The 24,052-nt window shown below is 63.3% G+C and overlaps 3 non-coding genes and 3 pseudogenes across 3 annotated transcripts; all 6 read left to right on the top strand.

The window, feature by feature from the left end:
- Window positions 1-2,150: 2,150 nt before the first annotated feature.
- Window positions 2,151-2,269, top strand: LOC142863574 (5S ribosomal RNA). The gene has a single exon (XR_012914344.1). It is a non-coding gene; the product is annotated as a 5S ribosomal RNA (ribosomal RNA).
- Window positions 2,270-5,885: 3,616 nt separating this feature from the next.
- LOC142863563 (5S ribosomal RNA) lies at window positions 5,886-6,004 on the top strand. The gene has a single exon (XR_012914333.1). It is a non-coding gene; the product is annotated as a 5S ribosomal RNA (ribosomal RNA).
- A 3,640-nt stretch (window positions 6,005-9,644) lies between these two features.
- On the top strand, window positions 9,645-9,766 carry LOC142863748 (uncharacterized; annotated as a pseudogene).
- A 3,403-nt stretch (window positions 9,767-13,169) lies between these two features.
- LOC142863690 (uncharacterized) lies at window positions 13,170-13,287 on the top strand (annotated as a pseudogene).
- A 3,530-nt stretch (window positions 13,288-16,817) lies between these two features.
- LOC142863747 (uncharacterized) lies at window positions 16,818-16,939 on the top strand (annotated as a pseudogene).
- A 3,493-nt stretch (window positions 16,940-20,432) lies between these two features.
- On the top strand, window positions 20,433-20,551 carry LOC142863552 (5S ribosomal RNA). Its single transcript, XR_012914322.1, has one exon. It is a non-coding gene; the product is annotated as a 5S ribosomal RNA (ribosomal RNA).
- Window positions 20,552-24,052: the final 3,501 nt, after the last annotated feature.

Here is a 24,052-nt window from a genome sequence, read left to right as displayed (position 1 = left end):
CAGTCTCGAGCAGCCGTCACTAAGTTGCGTGCGGGGGACGTGCCCCCGCTGTGCTGTGGGGGCCCAGCCTGGTGTCTTCCCTGAGGCCCTGCGGCTGCCGCTCCCCGCAAGGGGAGAGCCGCGGAGGTGGGGACCGCCTCCTCATGGGGACGTACACCCAGCTCTCCACGTCGGATTCCACGGGCTCTCTTTCCTGCCCGAAGGCCCAGCTGGCCTGCGGGTCCTTAGAGTGGCAAAAACATCCGAAAACTGAGATTGAGGGTCCGGTGGGTGTCTGCCCTTTTGTGCTGGGTACCCCAGGGAGGCCCGGGGGCTGGCTGGACAACGTGGTCTGCTGGGCGGGGGGTTTGGATGAGCAACTGATGCCCTTTGCACTTTGGGTAGCAAGAGTCTGAGGTGTCTCTGAGCCCTGAGCCATGTCGGGCGGGGGTGGGGGGTGGGGGGGGAGGAGGAGGAGGAGGAGGAGGTGGGAAGGGCCGGGGCCTGCAGTCCTGTTCCCGGGGTGGCACGGCAAGTGGCTTCTTCCACAGGCTGCTTGGCCTGGGCTCCCTGCACCTGGGCCTTTGGAGGACTGGCCCTGTGCTTGCCAACACTTGCTGCAGGGACCCAGAGCTGGGAGGTTGCATCTCTCAGCCCTGGGTCGGGCAGAGCCCCAGCGGGCCATGCCCACAACCTCTCTCAGCACGGGTCCCCCAGAAGGCTCCTTTGGGACCAGGATTCTCTTGCGGTGACTCTTTAAGGTCTGGCCCCTGGATGGAGGGGCACCAGGAGTAGAGGAGCAGGAAGGGGAAGGGGGTGGCCATGCGAGGGGACACTTTGAGGCCAAGTCCCAGCTTCAGCCTGATCCTCCTGGGAACCCCGGGGTGTACATCACACCTCCTGGTTGTCCCGCTCTGAGACAAGGAGCCGGGCTTCGCATTCCCACAGCAGCCGGTCGTGGGCTGAGGACACCTGGGGCGTTGGGAACTCCCTGGCTTCTCCTTGGTTTAACATCTGGAGCTGCTTGTGAATTGTGCCGCCACACACACCCGAGTGCAGGTGTCTTCCGCACAGACTGCGGGCCTCGCTCTTCTGAATGCCGCTAGCTCGCCAACCACCCACGGGTGAACCTGGTCAGGGTACTTTCTCTCAGGGGCAGACTCTGATCCGGGCGGGCTACCGGTGTCTCTGTTTGCTCGTTTCTTTCTTCCATTTCGGGAAAGTCTTCCTTGCTGGGTGTGGAAATCTCCTATGCCTTCCCTCGCCTATTCTGTCAGCTTTAAAATTCTCTTTCAGTTGCCACCCTCACAGATGGTTTAGGAAACTCTTTCCGGTGCACTCATTAGTGAAATGACCTCAATGAAGCTGGAATCCAATATCTAATCGCCGATTTTTAGGGAGTCCACACGCCAGGGTGGTCGGGGTCCAATGCAGCCCCGGCCAGGCCCAGGCCCCTTGGACTGGGCCACAGGAGGACACAGAGGAGGGTCCCGGCCCCCACGGTAGCGGTGCCCGCAGGTCTCCAAGGGCTTGGGCGTTTTCCAGAGGGAGGAGATGGAGGGGATTGATTTCTTCAGAGCCCCCCAAAGCACCCCACCCCACCCCACCACACCCATGGGACACATCCCGAGAGACGCCCCTACACTCGCTCCCCTCCCCCATGCGCTGTGCCCCAGCCCTGACCCGGGGGAATAGGCGGCAGCCCACGCACAGGGCGGGGGGCGCAGCTGAAAGGGGTTGTGGGGGAGGGCGGCCCCTGGCTGGGGTCAAAGGGCAAGCGCCCCGCGCGTGCGCAGTCAGTGGCCGCCTCGGAGGCGGTGGCGGCTGCGGCGGCGACGGGCTGGGGGTGGGCAGCGGGTAGGTGAAGGAGGCCAGGCCAGGAGAGGATGGGGGCTGGAAGGTCTCCACCTTGGCGAGTACAGCCGTGGAGGAGCATCTTGTGTGAGTGTGAGTGAGTGTGAGTGTGTGTGTGTGTATAGAGAGACAGCCCCCCACCCCGCCCCGCCCCGCCCGTCACCCCCGTCCCTGGGAGCCCGCCGGACCCGGCTGGCTGGCGAACTCAACAGGCCCGACCCGACCCGACCCGGCGGCGCGGGGCCTGGGGCGGGAGGAGGCGGCGGGGAAGCGCAGAGAGGCTCGGCTTCTTGAGCGGGGCAGGGGCGCCCTCCGCCGTCTAGGGCCACACCACCCTGAACGCCCCCGATCTCCTCTGGTCTCGGAAGCTAAGCAGGGTCGGGCCTGGTTGGTACTTGGATGGGAGACCGCCTGGGAATACCGGGTGCCGTAGGCTTTTTTTTTTTTTTTTTTTGCCTCTTGTTCTGTCCCCTTTCTGGGAGCGCGGCGGCGGTCCGGGGGATCACCCCCACCCTCAGCGCCCGTCGCGGTGCCTGGCGCCCCAGCCCGCACCGTGGGGCCTCCTCTTGTCCCGAGCCGTGACACCGCCGCCACGCGGCAGCATGCGTGGCATCTGGACTGTCAGGTGTCAGACCAAAGGTCTGGTCTGTGGGAACCGACACGCTGGAGGAAACCTTGAGAGGCCGAGAGGGGAGGGAGTTCCAGGAGAATTCCAGGACGTCATTTTGAGCGAGTATGTGACCAGAACTCTCGTCCCGTTGCTTTTGGGGTTCTACACGTAGGAATCTTCGGTGGTGGCACTGGATGTTGGGGGATCCGGAGTCACACGCAGACCTGCTCCACAGGCCTCATTTTACTTTTCTTTTCGGATTCATTTTCTGAAAAGGTGTCTCTTATCTCTATGATTACATTTTCTTTTCTCTCTCTTTCCGAGCAGATCATGGGAGTCCACGTATTGAGGTGACATGTATTGCCCGTGCCCCCCTCCTCCCCGTTTTCTGATTTCATTTATTTCTCATTTTCTCCCAGCGTATGGTGGGGGTACCAATGTTAAGGTCAGCTGCATCGCCCTGTCCCAGCCTCCCCCCTCGGGTCAGAGCTTCAAGTGCGCCCATGCCCCGGTTGGTGCGCACCCACCCCATTCCTAATGGATGTGCACGCCCATCCCCTCCCCCCGCCCGCCCGACACCCACCCGATGAAGGCGATTCCTCTGTGTCCACTTAGGTGTCCATCGGTCCCTACCAATCTGCTGGCGAGCGCGCGCACGTGGCGCTCTTGTGTCCGTTCTTGGGACACTTGGCTTACTGGAACGGGTTCCAGCTCTGGCCGGGAGAACACGAGAGGTGCCCTCTCACCACTGCTCCTCATAGCCAAATAGCACTCCGTGGTGTCCACGCGCCACATTTTATTAGTGCACTCCTGGATGGATGGGCACTCGGGTCGCTTCCACATCTTTGCGATTGTGAATTGTGCCCTAACTGTAACCCTAACCCTTACCCAGCCCGTCTCCTGTGCCCCTGCCTGACGCACTCCCCCCCACCCCCCCGGCCAGGCCCGTCACTGTCCTGGGCCCCTGCCTGACCGGCTCCTTCCCGTCCGGCCTGTCACCATCCTCTGCCCCTGCCTGACACCCTCCTCCCCGCCCGGGCCATCACTTCAACCCCTGCCTGACTCGCTCCTCCCCATCTGGCCCGTCACCGTCCTCAGCCCCTGCCTGAACGGCTCCTTCCTACCCGGCCCGGCCCGTCCTCGGCCCCTGCCTGACATGCTCCTCCTTGCCCGTCACCGTCCTCGGCCCCTGCATGACCGGCTCCCCCGTCCCCTGGGCCTTCCAAGGGCTTGGTGTGGACGCTGCTTCCAGGAAGCCCTCCAGGAACCCGGCAGCAGGGTGGCCGCAGCAGTCTCGAGCAGCCGTCACTAAGTTGCGTGCGGGGGACGTGCCCCCGCTGTGCTGTGGGGGCCCAGCCTGGTGTCTTCCCTGAGGCCCTGCGGCTGCCGCTCCCCGCAAGGGGAGAGCCGCGGAGGTGGGGACCGCCTCCTCATGGGGACGTACACCCAGCTCTCCACGTCGGATTCCGCGGGCTCTCTGTCCTGCCCGAAGGCCCAGCTGGCCTGCGGGTCCTTAGAGTGGCAAAAACATCCGAAAACTGAGATTGAGGGTCCGGTGGGTGTCTGCCCTTTTGTGCTGGGTACCCCAGGGAGGCCCGGGGGCTGGCTGGACAACGTGGTCTGCTGGGCGGGGGGTTTGGATGAGCAACTGATGCCCTTTGCACTTTGGGTAGCAAGAGTCTGAGGTGTCTCTGAGCCCTGAGCCATGTCGGGCGGGGGTGGGGGGTGGGGGGGGAGGAGGAGGAGGAGGAGGAGGTGGGAAGGGCCGGGGCCTGCAGTCCTGTTCCCGGGGTGGCACGGCAAGTGGCTTCTTCCACAGGCTGCTTGGCCTGGGCTCCCTGCACCTGGGCCTTTGGAGGACTGGCCCTGTGCTTGCCAACACTTGCTGCAGGGACCCAGAGCTGGGAGGTTGCATCTCTCAGCCCTGGGTCGGGCAGAGCCCCAGCGGGCCATGCCCACAACCTCTCTCAGCACGGGTCCCCCAGAAGGCTCCTTTGGGACCAGGATTCTCTTGCGGTGACTCTTTAAGGTCTGGCCCCTGGATGGAGGGGCACCAGGAGTAGAGGAGCAGGAAGGGGAAGGGGGTGGCCATGCGAGGGGACACTTTGAGGCCAAGTCCCAGCTTCAGCCTGATCCTCCTGGGAACCCCGGGGTGTACATCACACCTCCTGGTTGTCCCGCTCTGAGACAAGGAGCCGGGCTTCGCATTCCCACAGCAGCCGGTCGTGGGCTGAGGACACCTGGGGCGTTGGGAACTCCCTGGCTTCTCCTTGGTTTAACATCTGGAGCTGCTTGTGAATTGTGCCGCCACACACACCCGAGTGCAGGTGTCTTCCGCACAGACTGCGGGCCTCGCTCTTCTGAATGCCGCTAGCTCGCCAACCACCCACGGGTGAACCTGGTCAGGGTACTTTCTCTCAGGGGCAGACTCTGATCCGGGCGGGCTACCGGTGTCTCTGTTTGCTCGTTTCTTCTTCCATTTCGGGAAAGTCTTCCTTGCTGGGTGTGGAAATCTCCTATGCCTTCCCTCGCCTATTCTGTCAGCTTTAAAATTCTCTTTCAGTTGCCACCCTCACAGATGGTTTAGGAAACTCTTTCCGGTGCACTCATTAGTGAAATGACCTCCATGAAGCTGGAATCCAATATCTAATCGCCGATTTTTAGGGAGTCCACACGCCAGGGTGGTCGGGGTCCAATGCAGCCCCGGCCAGGCCCAGGCCCCTTGGACTGGGCCACAGGAGGACACAGAGGAGGGTCCCGGCCCCCACGGTAGCGGTGCCCGCAGGTCTCCAAGGGCTTGGGCGTTTTCCAGAGGGAGGAGATGGAGGGGATTGATTTCTTCAGAGCCCCCCAAAGCACCCCACCCCACCCCACCACACCCATGGGACACATCCCGAGAGACGCCCCTACACTCGCTCCCCTCCCCCATGCGCTGTGCCCCAGCCCTGACCCGGGGGAATAGGCGGCAGCCCACGCACAGGGCGGGGGGGGGGCGCAGCTGAAAGGGGTTGTGGGGGAGGGCGGCCCCTGGCTGGGGTCAAAGGGCAAGCGCCCCGCGCGTGCGCAGTCAGTGGCCGCCTCGGAGGCGGTGGCGGCTGCGGCGGCGACAGGCTGGGGGTGGGCAGCGGGTAGGTGAAGGAGGCCAGGCCAGGAGAGGATGGGGGCTGGAAGGTCTCCACCTTGGCGAGTACAGCCGTGGAGGAGCATCTTGTGTGAGTGTGAGTGAGTGTGAGTGTGTGTGTGTGTATAGAGAGACAGCCCCCCACCCCGGCCCGCCCCGCCCGTCACCCCCGTCCCTGGGAGCCCGCCGGACCCGGCTGGCTGGCGAACTCAACAGGCCCGACCCGACCCGACCCGGCGGCGCGGGGCCTGGGGCGGGAGGAGGCGGCGGGGAAGCGCAGAGAGGCTCGGCTTCTTGAGCGGGGCAGGGGCGCCCTCCGCCGTCTAGGGCCACACCACCCTGAACGCCCCCGATCTCCTCTGGTCTCGGAAGCTAAGCAGGGTCGGGCCTGGTTGGTACTTGGATGGGAGACCGCCTGGGAATACCGGGTGCCGTAGGCTTTTTTTTTTTTTTTTTGCCTCTTGTTCTGTCCCCTTTCTGGGAGCGCGGCGGCGGTCCGGGGGATCACCCCCACCCTCAGCGCCCGTCGCGGTGCCTGGCGCCCCAGCCCGCACCGTGGGGCCTCCTCTTGTCCCGAGCCGTGACACCGCCGCCACGCGGCAGCATGCGTGGCATCTGGACTGTCAGGTGTCAGACCAAAGGTCTGGTCTGTGGGAACCGACACGCTGGAGGAAACCTTGAGAGGCTGAGAGGGGAGGGAGTTCCAGGAGAATTCCAGGACGTCATTTTGAGCGAGTATGTGACCAGAACTCTCGTCCCGTTGCTTTTGGGGTTCTACACGTAGGAATCTTCGGTGGTGGCACTGGATGTTGGGGGATCCGGAGTCACACGCAGACCTGCTCCACAGGCCTCATTTTACTTTTCTTTTCGGATTCATTTTCTGAAAAGGTGTCTCTTATCTCTATGATTACATTTTCTTTTCTCTCTCTTTCCGAGCAGATCATGGGAGTCCACGTATTGAGGTGACATGTATTGCCCGTGCCCCCCTCCTCCCCGTTTTCTGATTTCATTTATTTCTCATTTTCTCCCAGCGTATGGTGGGGGTACCAATGTTAAGGTCAGCTGCATCGCCCTGTCCCCGCCTCCCCCCTCGGGTCAGAGCTTCAAGTGCGCCCATGCCCCGGTTGGTGCGCACCCACCCCATTCCTAATGGATGTGCACGCCCATCCCCTCCCCCCGCCCGCCCGACACCCACCCGATGAAGGCGATTCCTCTGTGTCCACTTAGGTGTCCATCGGTCCCTACCAATCTGCTGGCGAGCGCGCGCACGTGGCGCTCTTGTGTCCGTTCTTGGGACACTTGGCTTACTGGAACGGGTTCCAGCTCTGGCCGGGAGAACACGAGAGGTGCCCTCTCACCACTGCTCCTCATAGCCAAATAGCACTCCGTGGTGTCCACGCGCCACATTTTATTAGTGCACTCCTGGATGGATGGGCACTCGGGTCGCTTCCACATCTTTGCGATTGTGAATTGTGCCCTAACTGTAACCCTAACCCTTACCCAGCCCGTCTCCTGTGCCCCTGCCTGACGCACTCCCCCCCCCCCCCCGGCCAGGCCCGTCACTGTCCTGGGCCCCTGCCTGACCGGCTCCTTCCCGTCCGGCCTGTCACCATCCTCTGCCCCTGCCTGACACCCTCCTCCCCGCCCGGGCCATCACTTCAACCCCTGCCTGACTCGCTCCTCCCCATCTGGCCCGTCACCGTCCTCAGCCCCTGCCTGAACGGCTCCTTCCTACCCGGCCCGGCCCGTCCTCGGCCCCTGCCTGACATGCTCCTCCTTGCCCGTCACCGTCCTCGGCCCCTGCATGACCGGCTCCCCCGTCCCCTGGGCCTTCCAAGGGCTTGGTGTGGACGCTGCTTCCAGGAAGCCCTCCAGGAACCCGGCAGCAGGGTGGCCGCAGCAGTCTCGAGCAGCCGTCACTAAGTTGCGTGCGGGGGACGTGCCCCCGCTGTGCTGTGGGGGCCCAGCCTGGTGTCTTCCCTGAGGCCCTGCGGCTGCCGCTCCCCGCAAGGGGAGAGCCGCGGAGGTGGGGACCGCCTCCTCATGGGGACGTACACCCAGCTCTCCACGTCGGATTCCGGGGCTCTCTGTCCTGTCCGAAGGCCCAGCTGGCCTGCGGGTCCTTAGAGTGGCAAAAACATCCGAAAACTGAGATTGAGGGTCCGGTGGGTGTCTGCCCTTTTGTGCTGGGTACCCCAGGGAGGCCCGGGGGCTGGCTGGACAACGTGGTCTGCTGGGCGGGGGGTTTGGATGAGCAACTGATGCCCTTTGCACTTTGGGTAGCAAGAGTCTGAGGTGTCTCTGAGCCCTGAGCCATGTCGGGCGGGGGTGGGGGGTGGGGGGGGAGGAGGAGGAGGAGGAGGAGGTGGGAAGGGCCGGGGCCTGCAGTCCTGTTCCCGGGGTGGCACGGCAAGTGGCTTCTTCCACAGGCTGCTTGGCCTGGGCTCCCTGCACCTGGGCCTTTGGAGGACTGGCCCTGTGCTTGCCAACACTTGCTGCAGGGACCCAGAGCTGGGAGGTTGCATCTCTCAGCCCTGGGTCGGGCAGAGCCCCAGCGGGCCATGCCCACAACCTCTCTCAGCACGGGTCCCCCAGAAGGCTCCTTTGGGACCAGGATTCTCTTGCGGTGACTCTTTAAGGTCTGGCCCCTGGATGGAGGGGCACCAGGAGTAGAGGAGCAGGAAGGGGAAGGGGGTGGCCATGCGAGGGGACACTTTGAGGCCAAGTCCCAGCTTCAGCCTGATCCTCCTGGGAACCCCGGGGTGGACATCACACCTCCTGGTTGTCCCGCTCTGAGACAAGGAGCCGGGCTTCGCATTCCCACAGCAGCCGGTCGTGGGCTGAGGACACCTGGGGCGTTGGGAACTCCCTGGCTTCTCCTTGGTTTAACATCTGGAGCTGCTTGTGAATTGTGCCGCCACACACACCCGAGTGCAGGTGTCTTCCGCACAGACTGCGGGCCTCGCTCTTCTGAATGCCGCTAGCTCACCAACCACCCACGGGTGAACCTGGTCAGGGTACTTTCTCTCAGGGGCAGACTCTGATCCGGGCGGGCTACCGGTGTCTCTGTTTGCTCGTTTCTTTCTTCCATTTCGGGAAAGGCTTCCTTACTGGGTGTGGAAATCTCCTATGCCTTTCCTCACCTATTCTGTCAGCTTTAAAATTCTCTTTCAGTTACCACCCTCACAGATGGAGTAGGAAACTCTTTCCGGTGCACTCATTAGTGAAATGACCTCAATGAAGCTGGAATCCAATATCTAATCGCCGATTTCTAGCGAGTCCACACGCCAGGGTGGTCGGGGTCCAATGCAGCCCCGGCCAGGCCCAGGCCCCTTGGACTGGGCCACAGGAGGACACAGAGGAGGGTCCCGGCCCCCACGGTAGCGGTGCGGGCAGTTCTCCAAGGGCTTGGGCGTTTTCCAGTGGTAGGAGATGGAGGGGACTGATTTCTTCAGCGCCACACAAACCACGCCACCCCACCCCACCCATGGGACACATCCCGAGAGAGAGAGAGAGAGAGAGAGAGAGAGAGAGAGAGAGAGAGAGAGTGAGAGAGAGTGAGAGAGAGAGAGACGCCCCATACACTCGCTCCCCTCCCTTTTGCGCTGTGCCCCGGCCCTGGTCTGGGGGAATAGGGGGCAGCCCACCCACAGGGCTGGGGGGGGCGCAGCTGAAAGAGGTTGTCGGGGAGGGCGGCCCCTGGCTGGGGTCAAAGGGCGAGAGCCCCGCGCGTGCGCAGTCAGCAGTGGCGGCGGCGGGGACGCGCTGGGGGTTGGGCAGCTGGTAGGTGAAGTAGGCCAGGCGAGGAGAGGAGGGGGGCTGGAAGGTCTCCACCTTGGCGAGTCCAGCCGTGGAATCGCATCTTGTTGAGTGAGTGTGAGTGTGTGTGGGTGTGTATAGAGAGACAGCTCCCCACCCCGGCCCGCCCCGCCCCGCCCGTCACCCCTGTCCCTCGGAGCCCGCCGGACCCGGCCGGCGAACTCAACGGTCCCGGCCCGGCGCGGGGCCTGGGGCGGGAGGAGGCGGCGGGGAAGCGCAGAGAGGCTCGGCTTCTTGAGCGTGGCAGGGGCGCCTTCCACCGTCTAGGGCCACACCACCCTGAACGCGCCCGCCGGATCTCGTCTGTTCTCGGAAGCTAAGCAGGGTCGGGCCTGGTTAGTACTTGGATGGAGACCGCCTGGGAATACCGGGTGCGGTAGGCTGCTGCTGCTTTTTTTTTTTTGCCTCTTGTTCTGTCCCCTTTCTGGGAGCGCGGCGGCGGACCGGGGTGGGGGTCACCCCCACCCTCAGCGCCCGCCGCGGTGCCTGGCACCCCAGCCCGCACCGTGGGGCCTCCTCTTGTCCCAAGCCGCGACACCGCCGCCACGCGACAGCATGCGTGGCATCTGGACTGTCAGGTCTCAGACCAAAGGTCTGGTCTGTGGGAACCGACACGCTGGAGGAAACCTTGAGAGTCTGAGAGGGGAGGGAGTTCCAGAAGAAGGCCAGGATGTCATTTTGAGGGAGTACGTGACCAGAACTCGTCCCGTTGCTTTTGGGGTTCTATGGGCTCCACGTAGGAATCTTTGGTGGTGGCACCTGATATTGGGGGATCCGGAGTCACACCCAGACCTGCTCCACAGGCCTCCTTTTACTTTTCTCTTCGGATTCATTATTTTTAAAACGTGTCTCTTACCTCTATTATTGCATTTTCTTTTCTCTCTCTTTTCAAGCAGTTGATGGGAGTCCAAGTATCCAGGTGACATGTGTTGCCCGTGCCCCCCTCCCCCCTGTGTTCTTATTCATTTACCTCTCATGTTGTTCCAGCGTATTGTGGGGGTACCAATGTTAAGGTCGGGTACGTTGTCCTCTCCCAGCCTCCCCCCTCCGGTCATTAGCTTCAAGTGCGCCCATCCCCCAGTCGGTGCGCACCCACCCCATTCCTAATGGATGTGTATGCCCATCCCCTCCCCCCGCCCGCCCGACGCCCACCCGATGAAGGTGATTCCTCTGTGTCCACTTAGGTGTCCATCCGTTCGTACCGATTTGGTGGTGAGCGCGCTCACGTGGCGCTCGTGTGTCCATTCTTGGGATACTTGGCTTACTGGAACGGGTTCCAGCTCTGGCCGGGAGAACACGAGAGGTGCCCTCTCACCGCTGCTCCTCAGGGCCGAATGGCACTCCGTGGTGTCCACGCGCCAGATTTTATTAATGCACTCCTGGATGGATGGGCACTCGGGTCGCTTCCACATCTTTGCGATTGTGAATTGTGCCCTAACTGTAACCCTAACCCTTACCCCGCCCGTCTCCTGTGCCCCTGCCTGACGCACTCCTCCCCGGCCAGGCCCGTCACCGTCCTCGGCCCCTGCCTGAACGGCTCCTTCCTACCCGGCCCGTCACCGTCACCGTCTTCGGCCCCTGCCTGACATGCTCCTCCTTGCCCGTCACCATCCTCGGCCCCTGCATGACCGGCTCCCCCGTCGCCTGGGCCTTCCAAGGGCTTGGTGTGGACGCTGCTTCCAGGAAGCCCTCCAGAAACCCGGCAGCAGGGTGGACGCAGCAGTCTCGAGCAGCCATCCCTAAGTCGCGTGTGGGGGACGTGCCCCCGCTGTGCCGTGGGGGCCCAGCCTGGTGTCTTCCCTGAGGCCCTGCGGCTGCCGCTCCCCGCGAGGGGAGAGCGGCGGAGGTGGGGACGGCCTCCTGATGGGGACGTACACGCAGCTCTCCACACGCAGCTCTCCACGTCGGATTCCGGGGCTCTCTGTCCTGCCAGAAGGCCCAGCTGGCCTGCGGGTCCTTAGAGTGGCAAAAACATCCAAAAACTGAGATTGAGGGTCCGGTGGGTGTCTGCACTTTTGTGCTGGGTACCCCAGGGAGGCCCGGGGGCTGGCTGGACAACGTGGTCTGCTGGGCGGGGGGTTTGGAGGAGCAACTGATGCCCTTTGCACTTTGGGTAGCAAGAGTCTGAGGTGTCTCTGAGCCCTGCGCCATGTCGGGCGGGGGCGCGGGGGGGGGGGAGGAGGAGGAGGTGGGAAGGGCCGGGGCCTGCAGTGGTGTTCCCGGGGTGGCACGGCAAGTGGCTTCTTCCACAGGCTGCTTGGCCTGGGCTCCCTGCACCTGGGCCTTTGGAGGACTGGCCCTGTGCTTGCCAACACTTCCTGCAGGGACCCAGAGCTGGGAGGTTGCATCTCTCAGCCCTGGGTCGGGCAGAGCCCCAGCAGGCCATGCCCACAACCTCTCTCAGCACGGGTCCCCCAGAAGGCTCCTTTGGGACCAGGATTCTCTTGCGGTGACTCTTTAAGGTCTGGCCCCTGGATGGAGGGGCACCAGGAGTAGAGGAGCAGGAAGGGGAAGGGGGTGGCCAGGCGAGGGGACACGTTGAGGCCAAGTCCCAGCTTCAGCCTGATCCTCCTGGGAACCCCGGGGTGGACATCACACCTCCTGGTTGTCCCGCTCTGAGACAAGGAGCCGGGCTTCGCATTCCCACAGCAGCCGGTCGTGGGCTGAGGACACCTGGGGCGTTGGGAACTCCCTGGCTTCTCCTTGGTTTAACATCTGGAGCTGCTTGTGAATTGTGCCGCCACACACACCCGAGTGCAGGTGTCTTCCGCACAGACTGCGGGCCTCGCTCTTCTGAATGCCGCTAGCTCGCCAACCACCCACGGGTGAACCTGGTCAGGGTACTTTCTCTCAGGGACAGACTCTGATCCGGGCGGGCTACCGGTGTCTCTGTTTGCTCGTTTCTTTCTTCCATTTCGGGAAAGTCTTCCTTGCTGGGTGTGGAAATCTCCTATGCCTTCCCTCGCCTATTCTGTCAGCTTTAAAATTCTCTTTCAGTTGCCACCCTCACAGATGGTTTAGGAAACTCTTTCCGGTGCACTCATTAGTGAAATGACCTCCATGAAGCTGGAATCCAATATCTAATCGCCGATTTTTAGGGAGTCCACACGCCAGGGTGGTCGGGGTCCAATGCAGCCCCGGCCAGGCCCAGGCCCCTTGGACTGGGCCACAGGAGGACACAGAGGAGGGTCCCGGCCCCCACGGTAGCGGTGCGGGCAGTTCTCCAAGGGCTTGGGGGTTTTCCAGAGGGAGGAGATGGAGGGGATTGATTTCTTCAGAGCCCCCCAAAGCACCCCACCCCACCCCACCACACCCATGGGACACATCCCGAGAGACGCCCCTACACTCGCTCCCCTCCCCCATGCGCTGTGCCCCAGCCCTGGCCCTGGGGAATAGGCGGCAGCCCACGCACAGGGCGGGGGGCACAGCTGAAAGGGTTTGTGGGGGAGGGCGGCCCCTGGCTGGGGGCAAAGGTCGAGCGCCCCGTGCGTGTGCTCAGTCAGCAGGGGCGGCGCGCTGGGGGTGGGGGGCAGGTAGGTGAAGGAGGCGAGGAGAGGAGGGGGGCTGGAAGGTCTCCACCTTGGCGGGTCCAGCCGTGGAGGCCCATCTCGCGTGTGTGTGTGTGTGTGTGTGTGTGTGTGTGTGTCTGGACAGCCCCCCACGCCGCCCCGCCCCTCTCCCCAGTCCCGCGGAGCCCGCCGGACCCGGCCGGCGAACGCAACAGGCCCGGAGAGGGGAAGCGCAGAGAGGCTCGGCTTCTTGAGCGGGGCAGGGGCGCCCTCCGCCGTCTCCGGCCATGCCGGCCTGAACGCGCCCGGTCTCGTCTGGTCTCGGAAGCTAAGCAGGGTCGGGCCTGGTCAGTACTTGGATGGGAGACCGCCTGGGAATACTGGTGCCGTAGGCTTTTTTTTTTTTTTTTTTTTTTTTTGCCTCTTGTTCTGTCCCCTTTCTGGGAGCGCGGCGGCGGTCAGGGGGATCACCCCCACCCTCAGCGCCCGTCGCGGTGCCTGGCGCCCCAGCCCGCACCGTGGGGCCTCCTCTTGTCCCGAGCTGTGACACCGCCGCCACGCGGCAGCACGCGTGGCATCTGGACTGTCAGGTGTCAGACCAAAGGTCTGGTCTGTGGGAACCGACACGCTGGAGGAAACCTTGAGAGGCTGAGAGGGGAGGGAGTTCCAGGAGAATTCCAGGACGTCATTTTGAGCGAGTATGTGACCAGAACTCATCCCGTTGCTTTTGGGGTTCTACGGGCTACACGTAGGAATCTTTGGTGGTGGCACTGGATGTTGGGGGATCCGGAGTCACACGCAGACCTGCTCCACAGGCCTCATTTTACTTTTCTTTTCGGATTCATTTTCTGAAAAGGTGTGTCTTATCTCTATGATTACATTTCCTTTTCTCTCTCTTTCCGAGCAGATCATGGGAGTCCACGTATTGAGGTGACATGTATTGCCCGTGCCCCCCTCCCCCCCGTTTTCTGATTCATTTATTTCTCATTTTCTCCCAGCGTATGGTGGGGGTACCAATGTTAAGGTCAGCTGCATCGCCCTGTCCCCGCCTCCCCCCTCGGGTCAGAGCTTCAAGTGCGCCCATGCCCCGGTTGGTGCGCACCCACCCCATTCCTAATGGATGTGCACGCCCATCCCCTGCCCACGCCCGCCCGACACCCACCCGATGAAGGCGATTCCTCTGTGTCCACTTAGGTGTCCATCGGTTCCTACCAATCTGCTGGCGAGCGCGCGCACGTGGCGCTCTTGTGTCCGTTCTTGGGACACTTGGCTTACTGGAACGGGTTCCAGCTCTGGCCGGGAGAACACGAGAGGTGCCCTCTCACCGCAGTTCCTCATAGCTGAACGGCACTCCGTGGTGTCCACGCGCCACATTTTATTAATGCACCCGTGGATCGATGGGCACTCGGGGCGCTTCCACATCTTTGCGATTGTGAATGGCGCCCTAACTGTAACCCTGACCCCTACCCAGCCCGTCTCCTCTGCCCCTGCCTGAGGCGCTCCTCCCCCGCCAGGCCCGTCACTGTCCTCGTCCCCTGCCTGACCGGCTCCTCCCCGCCCGGCCTGTCACCGTCCTCTGCCCCTGCGTGACACGCTCCTCCCCGCCCGGCCCATCACCTTGGCCCCTGCCTGACTCGCTCCTCCCCACCTCGGCCCCTGCCTGACGGTCTCCTCCGTCGCCTGGGCCTTCCGAGGGCTTGGTGTGGACGCTGCTTCCAGGAAGCCCTCCAGGAACCCGGCAGCCGGGCGGCCGCAGCAGTCTCGCGCAGCCCTCGCTAAGTCGCGGGCGGGGCACGTGCCCCCACTGTGCCGCGGGGGCCCAGCCCGGTGTCTTCTCTGAGGCCCTGCGGCTGCCGCTCCCCGCGAGGGGAGAGCCGTGGAGGTGGGGACCGCCTCCTGGTGGGGACGTACACCCAGCTCTCCGCGTCGGATTCCGGGGCTCTCTGTCCTGCCCGGAGGCCCAGCTGGCCTGCGGGTCCTTAGAGTGGCAGAAACGTCCTCAAGCTGATATTGCCAGTCAGGTGGGTGTCTGCACTTTTGTGCCGGGCACCCCAGGGAGGCCCAGGGGCTGGCTGGACAACGCGGCCTGCTGGGGGTCGGGGGTGCGCTTTGGAGGAGCAACTGATGCCCTTTGGACTTTGCTAGCAGCGTCTGAGGTGTCTCTGAGCCCTGCTCCATGTCGGGGAGAGGAGGAGGAGGAGGAGGTGGCAGGGGCCGTGACCTACAGTCGTGTTCCCGGGGTGGCACGGCATGTGGCTTCTTCCACAGGCTGCTCGGCCTGGGCTCCCTGCACCTGGGCCTTTGGAGGACTGGCCCTGTTCTTGCCGACACTTCCTGCAGGGACCCAGAGCTGGGAGGTTGCATCTCCCAGCCCTGGGTCGGGCAGAGCCCCAGCGGGCCATGCCCACAACCTCTCTCAGCACGGGTCCCCCAGAAGGCTTCTTTGGGACCAGGATTCTCTTGCGGGTGACTGTTTAAGGTCTGGCCCCTGGGTGGAGGGGCACCAGGAGTAGAGGAGCAGGAAGGGGAAGGGGGTGGCCAGGTGAGGGGACACTTTGAGGCCAAGTCCAAGCTTCAGCCTGATCCTCCTGGGAACCCCGGGGTGGACATCACACCTCCTGGTTGTCCTGCTCTGAGACCCGGACCCGGGCTTCGCATTTTCACAGCAGCCGGTCGTGGGCTGAGGACACCTGGGGCGTTGGGAACTCCCTGGCTTCTCCTTGGTTTAACATCTGAGCTGCTTGTGAATTGTGCCGCCACACACACCCGAGTGCAGGTGTCTTCCGCACAGACTGCGGGCCTCGCTCTTCTGAATGCCGCTAGCTCGCCACCCACCCACGGGTGAACCTGGTCAGGGTACTTTCTCTCAGGGGCAGACTCTGATCCGGGCGGGCTACCGGTGTCTCTGTTTGCTCGTTTCTTTCTTCCATTTCGGGAAAGGCTTCCTTACTGGGTGTGGAAATCTCCTATGCCTTTCCTCACCTATTCTGTCAGCTTTAAAATTCTCTTTCAGTTACCACCCTCACAGATGGAGTAGGAAACTCTTTCCGGTGCACTCATTAGTGAAATGACCTCAATGAAGCTGGAATCCAATATCTAATCGCCGATTTCTAGCGAGTCCACACGCCAGGGTGGTCGGGGTCCAATGCAGCCCCGGCCAGGCCCAGGCCCCTTGGACTGGGCCACAGGAGGACACAGAGGAGGGTCCCGGCCCCCACGGTAGCGGTGCGGGCAGTTCTCCAAGGGCTTGGGCGTTTTCCAGTGGTAGGAGATGGAGGGGACTGATTTCTTCAGCGCCACACAAACCACGCCACCCCACCCCACCCATGGGACACATCCCGAGAGAGAGAGAGAGAGAGAGAGAGAGAGAGAGAGAGAGAGAGAGAGAGAGAGTGAGAGAGAGTGAGAGAGAGAGAGACGCCCCATACACTCGCTCCCCTCCCTTTTGCGCTGTGCCCCGGCCCTGGTCTGGGGGAATAGGGGGCAGCCCACCCACAGGGCTGGGGGGGGCGCAGCTGAAAGAGGTTGTCGGGGAGGGCGGCCCCTGGCTGGGGTCAAAGGGCGAGAGCCCCGCGCGTGCGCAGTCAGCAGTGGCGGCGGCGGGGACGCGCTGGGGGTTGGGCAGCTGGTAGGTGAAGTAGGCCAGGCGAGGAGAGGAGGGGGGCTGGAAGGTCTCCACCTTGGCGAGTCCAGCCGTGGAATCGCATCTTGTTGAGTGAGTGTGAGTGTGTGTGGGTGTGTATAGAGAGACAGCTCCCCACCCCGGCCCGCCCCGCCCCGCCCGTCACCCCTGTCCCTCGGAGCCCGCCGGACCCGGCCGGCGAACTCAACAGTCCCGGCCCGGCGCGGGGCCTGGGGCGGGAGGAGGCGGCGGGGAAGCGCAGAGAGGCTCGGCTTCTTGAGCGTGGCAGGGGCGCCTTCCACCGTCTAGGGCCACACCACCCTGAACGCGCCCGCCGGATCTCGTCTGTTCTCGGAAGCTAAGCAGGGTCGGGCCTGGTTAGTACTTGGATGGAGACCGCCTGGGAATACCGGGTGCGGTAGGCTGCTGCTGCTTTTTTTTTTTTGCCTCTTGTTCTGTCCCCTTTCTGGGAGCGCGGCGGCGGACCGGGGTGGGGGTCACCCCCACCCTCAGCGCCCGCCGCGGTGCCTGGCACCCCAGCCCGCACCGTGGGGCCTCCTCTTGTCCCAAGCCGCGACACCGCCGCCACGCGACAGCATGCGTGGCATCTGGACTGTCAGGTCTCAGACCAAAGGTCTGGTCTGTGGGAACCGACACGCTGGAGGAAACCTTGAGAGTCTGAGAGGGGAGGGAGTTCCAGAAGAAGGCCAGGATGTCATTTTGAGGGAGTACGTGACCAGAACTCGTCCCGTTGCTTTTGGGGTTCTATGGGCTCCACGTAGGAATCTTTGGTGGTGGCACCTGATGTTGGGGGATCCGGAGTCACACCCAGACCTGCTCCACAGGCCTCCTTTTACTTTTCTCTTCGGATTCATTATTTTTAAAACGTGTCTCTTACCTCTATTATTGCATTTTCTTTTCTCTCTCTTTTCAAGCAGTTGATGGGAGTCCAAGTATCCAGGTGACATGTGTTGCCCGTGCCCCCCTCCCCCCTGTGTTCTTATTCATTTACCTCTCATGTTGTTCCAGCGTATTGTGGGGGTACCAATGTTAAGGTCGGGTACGTTGTCCTCTCCCAGCCTCCCCCCTCCGGTCATTAGCTTCAAGTGCGCCCATCCCCCAGTCGGTGCGCACCCACCCCATTCCTAATGGATGTGTATGCCCATCCCCTCCCCCCGCCCGCCCGACGCCCACCCGATGAAGGTGATTCCTCTGTGTCCACTTAGGTGTCCATCCGTTCGTACCGATTTGGTGGTGAGCGCGCTCACGTGGCGCTCGTGTGTCCATTCTTGGGATACTTGGCTTACTGGAACGGGTTCCAGCTCTGGCCGGGAGAACACGAGAGGTGCCCTCTCACCGCTGCTCCTCAGGGCCGAATGGCACTCCGTGGTGTCCACGCGCCAGATTTTATTAATGCACTCCTGGATGGATGGGCACTCGGGTCGCTTCCACATCTTTGCGATTGTGAATTGTGCCCTAACTGTAACCCTAACCCTTACCCCGCCCGTCTCCTGTGCCCCTGCCTGACGCACTCCTCCCCGGCCAGGCCCGTCACCGTCCTCGGCCCCTGCCTGAACGGCTCCTTCCTACCCGGCCCGTCACCGTCACCGTCTTCGGCCCCTGCCTGACATGCTCCTCCTTGCCCGTCACCATCCTCGGCCCCTGCATGACCGGCTCCCCCGTCGCCTGGGCCTTCCAAGGGCTTGGTGTGGACGCTGCTTCCAGGAAGCCCTCCAGAAACCCGGCAGCAGGGTGGACGCAGCAGTCTCGAGCAGCCATCCCTAAGTCGCGTGTGGGGGACGTGCCCCCGCTGTGCCGTGGGGGCCCAGCCTGGTGTCTTCCCTGAGGCCCTGCGGCTGCCGCTCCCCGCGAGGGGAGAGCGGCGGAGGTGGGGACGGCCTCCTGATGGGGACGTACACGCAGCTCTCCACACGCAGCTCTCCACGTCGGATTCCGGGGCTCTCTGTCCTGCCAGAAGGCCCAGCTGGCCTGCGGGTCCTTAGAGTGGCAAAAACATCCAAAAACTGAGATTGAGGGTCCGGTGGGTGTCTGCACTTTTGTGCTGGGTACCCCAGGGAGGCCCGGGGGCTGGCTGGACAACGTGGTCTGCTGGGCGGGGGGTTTGGAGGAGCAACTGATGCCCTTTGCACTTTGGGTAGCAAGAGTCTGAGGTGTCTCTGAGCCCTGCGCCATGTCGGGCGGGGGCGCGGGGGGGGGGGAGGAGGAGGAGGTGGGAAGGGCCGGGGCCTGCAGTGGTGTTCCCGGGGTGGCACGGCAAGTGGCTTCTTCCACAGGCTGCTTGGCCTGGGCTCCCTGCACCTGGGCCTTTGGAGGACTGGCCCTGTGCTTGCCAACACTTCCTGCAGGGACCCAGAGCTGGGAGGTTGCATCTCTCAGCCCTGGGTCGGGCAGAGCCCCAGCAGGCCATGCCCACAACCTCTCTCAGCACGGGTCCCCCAGAAGGCTCCTTTGGGACCAGGATTCTCTTGCGGTGACTCTTTAAGGTCTGGCCCCTGGATGGAGGGGCACCAGGAGTAGAGGAGCAGGAAGGGGAAGGGGGTGGCCATGCGAGGGGACACTTTGAGGCCAAGTCCCAGCTTCAGCCTGATCCTCCTGGGAACCCCGGGGTGTACATCACACCTCCTGGTTGTCCCGCTCTGAGACAAGGAGCCGGGCTTCGCATTCCCACAGCAGCCGGTCGTGGGCTGAGGACACCTGGGGCGTTGGGAACTCCCTGGCTTCTCCTTGGTTTAACATCTGGAGCTGCTTGTGAATTGTGCCGCCACACACACCCGAGTGCAGGTGTCTTCCGCACAGACTGCGGGCCTCGCTCTTCTGAATGCCGCTAGCTCGCCAACCACCCACGGGTGAACCTGGTCAGGGTACTTTCTCTCAGGGGCAGACTCTGATCCGGGCGGGCTACCGGTGTCTCTGTTTGCTCGTTTCTTTCTTCCATTTCGGGAAAGTCTTCCTTGCTGGGTGTGGAAATCTCCTATGCCTTCCCTCGCCTATTCTGTCAGCTTTAAAATTCTCTTTCAGTTGCCACCCTCACAGATGGTTTAGGAAACTCTTTCCGGTGCACTCATTAGTGAAATGACCTCCATGAAGCTGGAATCCAATATCTAATCGCCGATTTTTAGGGAGTCCACACGCCAGGGTGGTCGGGGTCCAATGCAGCCCCGGCCAGGCCCAGGCCCCTTGGACTGGGCCACAGGAGGACACAGAGGAGGGTCCCGGCCCCCACGGTAGCGGTGCCCGCAGGTCTCCAAGGGCTTGGGCGTTTTCCAGAGGGAGGAGATGGAGGGGATTGATTTCTTCAGAGCCCCCCAAAGCACCCCACCCCACCCCACCACACCCATGGGACACATCCCGAGAGACGCCCCTACACTCGCTCCCCTCCCCCATGCGCTGTGCCCCAGCCCTGGCCCTGGGGAATAGGCGGCAGCCCACGCACAGGGCGGGGGGGGGGCGCAGCTGAAAGGGGTTGTGGGGGAGGGCGGCCCCTGGCTGGGGTCAAAGGGCAAGCGCCCCGCGCGTGCGCAGTCAGTGGCCGCCTCGGAGGCGGTGGCGGCTGCGGCGGCGACGGGCTGGGGGTGGGCAGCGGGTAGGTGAAGGAGGCCAGGCCAGGAGAGGATGGGGGCTGGAAGGTCTCCACCTTGGCGAGTACAGCCGTGGAGGAGCATCTTGTGTGAGTGTGAGTGAGTGTGAGTGTGTGTGTGTGTATAGAGAGACAGCCCCCCACCCCGGCCCGCCCCGCCCGTCACCCCCGTCCCTGGGAGCCCGCCGGACCCGGCTGGCTGGCGAACTCAACAGGCCCGACCCGACCCGACCCGGCGGCGCGGGGCCTGGGGCGGGAGGAGGCGGCGGGGAAGCGCAGAGAGGCTCGGCTTCTTGAGCGGGGCAGGGGCGCCCTCCGCCGTCTAGGGCCACACCACCCTGAACGCCCCCGATCTCCTCTGGTCTCGGAAGCTAAGCAGGGTCGGGCCTGGTTGGTACTTGGATGGGAGACCGCCTGGGAATACCGGGTGCCGTAGGCTTTTTTTTTTTTTTTTTGCCTCTTGTTCTGTCCCCTTTCTGGGAGCGCGGCGGCGGTCCGGGGGATCACCCCCACCCTCAGCGCCCGTCGCGGTGCCTGGCGCCCCAGCCCGCACCGTGGGGCCTCCTCTTGTCCCGAGCCGTGACACCGCCGCCACGCGGCAGCATGCGTGGCATCTGGACTGTCAGGTGTCAGACCAAAGGTCTGGTCTGTGGGAACCGACACGCTGGAGGAAACCTTGAGAGGCTGAGAGGGGAGGGAGTTCCAGGAGAATTCCAGGACGTCATTTTGAGCGAGTATGTGACCAGAACTCTCGTCCCGTTGCTTTTGGGGTTCTACACGTAGGAATCTTCGGTGGTGGCACTGGATGTTGGGGGATCCGGAGTCACACGCAGACCTGCTCCACAGGCCTCATTTTACTTTTCTTTTCGGATTCATTTTCTGAAAAGGTGTCTCTTATCTCTATGATTACATTTTCTTTTCTCTCTCTTTCCGAGCAGATCATGGGAGTCCACGTATTGAGGTGACATGTATTGCCCGTGCCCCCCTCCTCCCCGTTTTCTGATTTCATTTATTTCTCATTTTCTCCCAGCGTATGGTGGGGGTACCAATGTTAAGGTCAGCTGCATCGCCCTGTCCCAGCCTCCCCCCTCGGGTCAGAGCTTCAAGTGCGCCCATGCCCCGGTTGGTGCGCACCCACCCCATTCCTAATGGATGTGCACGCCCATCCCCTCCCCCCGCCCGCCCGACACCCACCCGATGAAGGCGATTCCTCTGTGTCCACTTAGGTGTCCATCGGTCCCTACCAATCTGCTGGCGAGCGCGCGCACGTGGCGCTCTTGTGTCCGTTCTTGGGACACTTGGCTTACTGGAACGGGTTCCAGCTCTGGCCGGGAGAACACGAGAGGTGCCCTCTCACCACTGCTCCTCATAGCCAAATAGCACTCCGTGGTGTCCACGCGCCACATTTTATTAGTGCACTCCTGGATGGATGGGCACTCGGGTCGCTTCCACATCTTTGCGATTGTGAATTGTGCCCTAACTGTAACCCTAACCCTTACCCAGCCCGTCTCCTGTGCCCCTGCCTGACGCACTCCCCCCCACCCCCCGGCCAGGCCCGTCACTGTCCTGGGCCCCTGCCTGACCGGCTCCTTCCCGTCCGGCCTGTCACCATCCTCTGCCCCTGCCTGACACCCTCCTCCCCGCCCGGGCCATCACTTCAACCCCTGCCTGACTCGCTCCTCCCCATCTGGCCCGTCACCGTCCTCAGCCCCTGCCTGAACGGCTCCTTCCTACCCGGCCCGGCCCGTCCTCGGCCCCTGCCTGACATGCTCCTCCTTGCCCGTCACCGTCCTCGGCCCCTGCATGACCGGCTCCCCCGTCCCCTGGGCCTTCCAAGGGCTTGGTGTGGACGCTGCTTCCAGGAAGCCCTCCAGGAACCCGGCAGCAGGGTGGCCGCAGCAGTCTCGAGCAGCCGTCACTAAGTTGCGTGCGGGGGACGTGCCCCCGCTGTGCTGTGGGGGCCCAGCCTGGTGTCTTCCCTGAGGCCCTGCGGCTGCCGCTCCCCGCAAGGGGAGAGCCGCGGAGGTGGGGACCGCCTCCTCATGGGGACGTACACCCAGCTCTCCACGTCGGATTCCGCGGGCTCTCTGTCCTGCCCGAAGGCCCAGCTGGCCTGCGGGTCCTTAGAGTGGCAAAAACATCCGAAAACTGAGATTGAGGGTCCGGTGGGTGTCTGCCCTTTTGTGCTGGGTACCCCAGGGAGGCCCGGGGGCTGGCTGGACAACGTGGTCTGCTGGGCGGGGGGTTTGGATGAGCAACTGATGCCCTTTGCACTTTGGGTAGCAAGAGTCTGAGGTGTCTCTGAGCCCTGAGCCATGTCGGGCGGGGGTGGGGGGTGGGGGGGGAGGAGGAGGAGGAGGAGGAGGTGGGAAGGGCCGGGGCCTGCAGTCCTGTTCCCGGGGTGGCACGGCAAGTGGCTTCTTCCACAGGCTGCTTGGCCTGGGCTCCCTGCACCTGGGCCTTTGGAGGACTGGCCCTGTGCTTGCCAACACTTGCTGCAGGGACCCAGAGCTGGGAGGTTGCATCTCTCAGCCCTGGGTCGGGCAGAGCCCCAGCGGGCCATGCCCACAACCTCTCTCAGCACGGGTCCCCCAGAAGGCTCCTTTGGGACCAGGATTCTCTTGCGGTGACTCTTTAAGGTCTGGCCCCTGGATGGAGGGGCACCAGGAGTAGAGGAGCAGGAAGGGGAAGGGGGTGGCCATGCGAGGGGACACTTTGAGGCCAAGTCCCAGCTTCAGCCTGATCCTCCTGGGAACCCCGGGGTGGACATCACACCTCCTGGTTGTCCCGCTCTGAGACAAGGAGCCGGGCTTCGCATTCCCACAGCAGCCGGTCGTGGGCTGAGGACACCTGGGGCGTTGGGAACTCCCTGGCTTCTCCTTGGTTTAACATCTGGAGCTGCTTGTGAATTGTGCCGCCACACACACCCGAGTGCAGGTGTCTTCCGCACAGACTGCGGGCCTCGCTCTTCTGAATGCCGCTAGCTCGCCAACCACCCACGGGTGAACCTGGTCAGGGTACTTTCTCTCAGGGGCAGACTCTGATCCGGGCGGGCTACCGGTGTCTCTGTTTGCTCGTTTCTTTCTTCCATTTCGGGAAAGTCTTCCTTGCTGGGTGTGGAAATCTCCTATGCCTTCCCTCGCCTATTCTGTCAGCTTTAAAATTCTCTTTCAGTTGCCACCCTCACAGATGGTTTAGGAAACTCTTTCCGGTGCACTCATTAGTGAAATGACCTCCATGAAGCTGGAATCCAATATGTAATCGCCGATTTTTAGGGAGTCCACACGCCAGGGTGGTCGGGGTCCAATGCAGCCCCGGCCAGGCCCAGGCCCCTTGGACTGGGCCACAGGAGGACACAGAGGAGGGTCCCGGCCCCCACGGTAGCGGTGCCCGCAGGTCTCCAAGGGCTTGGGCGTTTTCCAGAGGGAGGAGATGGAGGGGATTGATTTCTTCAGAGCCCCCCAAAGCACCCCACCCCACCCCACCACACCCATGGGACACATCCCGAGAGACGCCCCTACACTCGCTCCCCTCCCCCATGCGCTGTGCCCCAGCCCTGACCCGGGGGAATAGGCGGCAGCCCACGCACAGGGCGGGGGGCGCAGCTGAAAGGGGTTGTGGGGGAGGGCGGCCCCTGGCTGGGGTCAAAGGGCAAGCGCCCCGCGCGTGCGCAGTCAGTGGCCGCCTCGGAGGCGGTGGCGGCTGCGGCGGCGACGGGCTGGGGGTGGGCAGCGGGTAGGTGAAGGAGGCCAGGCCAGGAGAGGATGGGGGCTGGAAGGTCTCCACCTTGGCGAGTACAGCCGTGGAGGAGCATCTTGTGTGAGTGTGAGTGAGTGTGAGTGTGTGTGTGTGTATAGAGAGACAGCCCCCCACCCCGGCCCGCCCCGCCCGTCACCCCCGTCCCTGGGAGCCCGCCGGACCCGGCTGGCGAACTCAACAG

This window comes from Microcebus murinus, chromosome 22 (assembly GCF_040939455.1).
Source record: "Microcebus murinus isolate Inina chromosome 22, M.murinus_Inina_mat1.0, whole genome shotgun sequence".
Taxonomy (NCBI): domain Eukaryota; kingdom Metazoa; phylum Chordata; class Mammalia; order Primates; family Cheirogaleidae; genus Microcebus; species Microcebus murinus.
The sequence above is the reverse complement of the archived record's forward strand: the minus strand, read 5'-3'. Positions and strand labels throughout refer to the sequence as shown.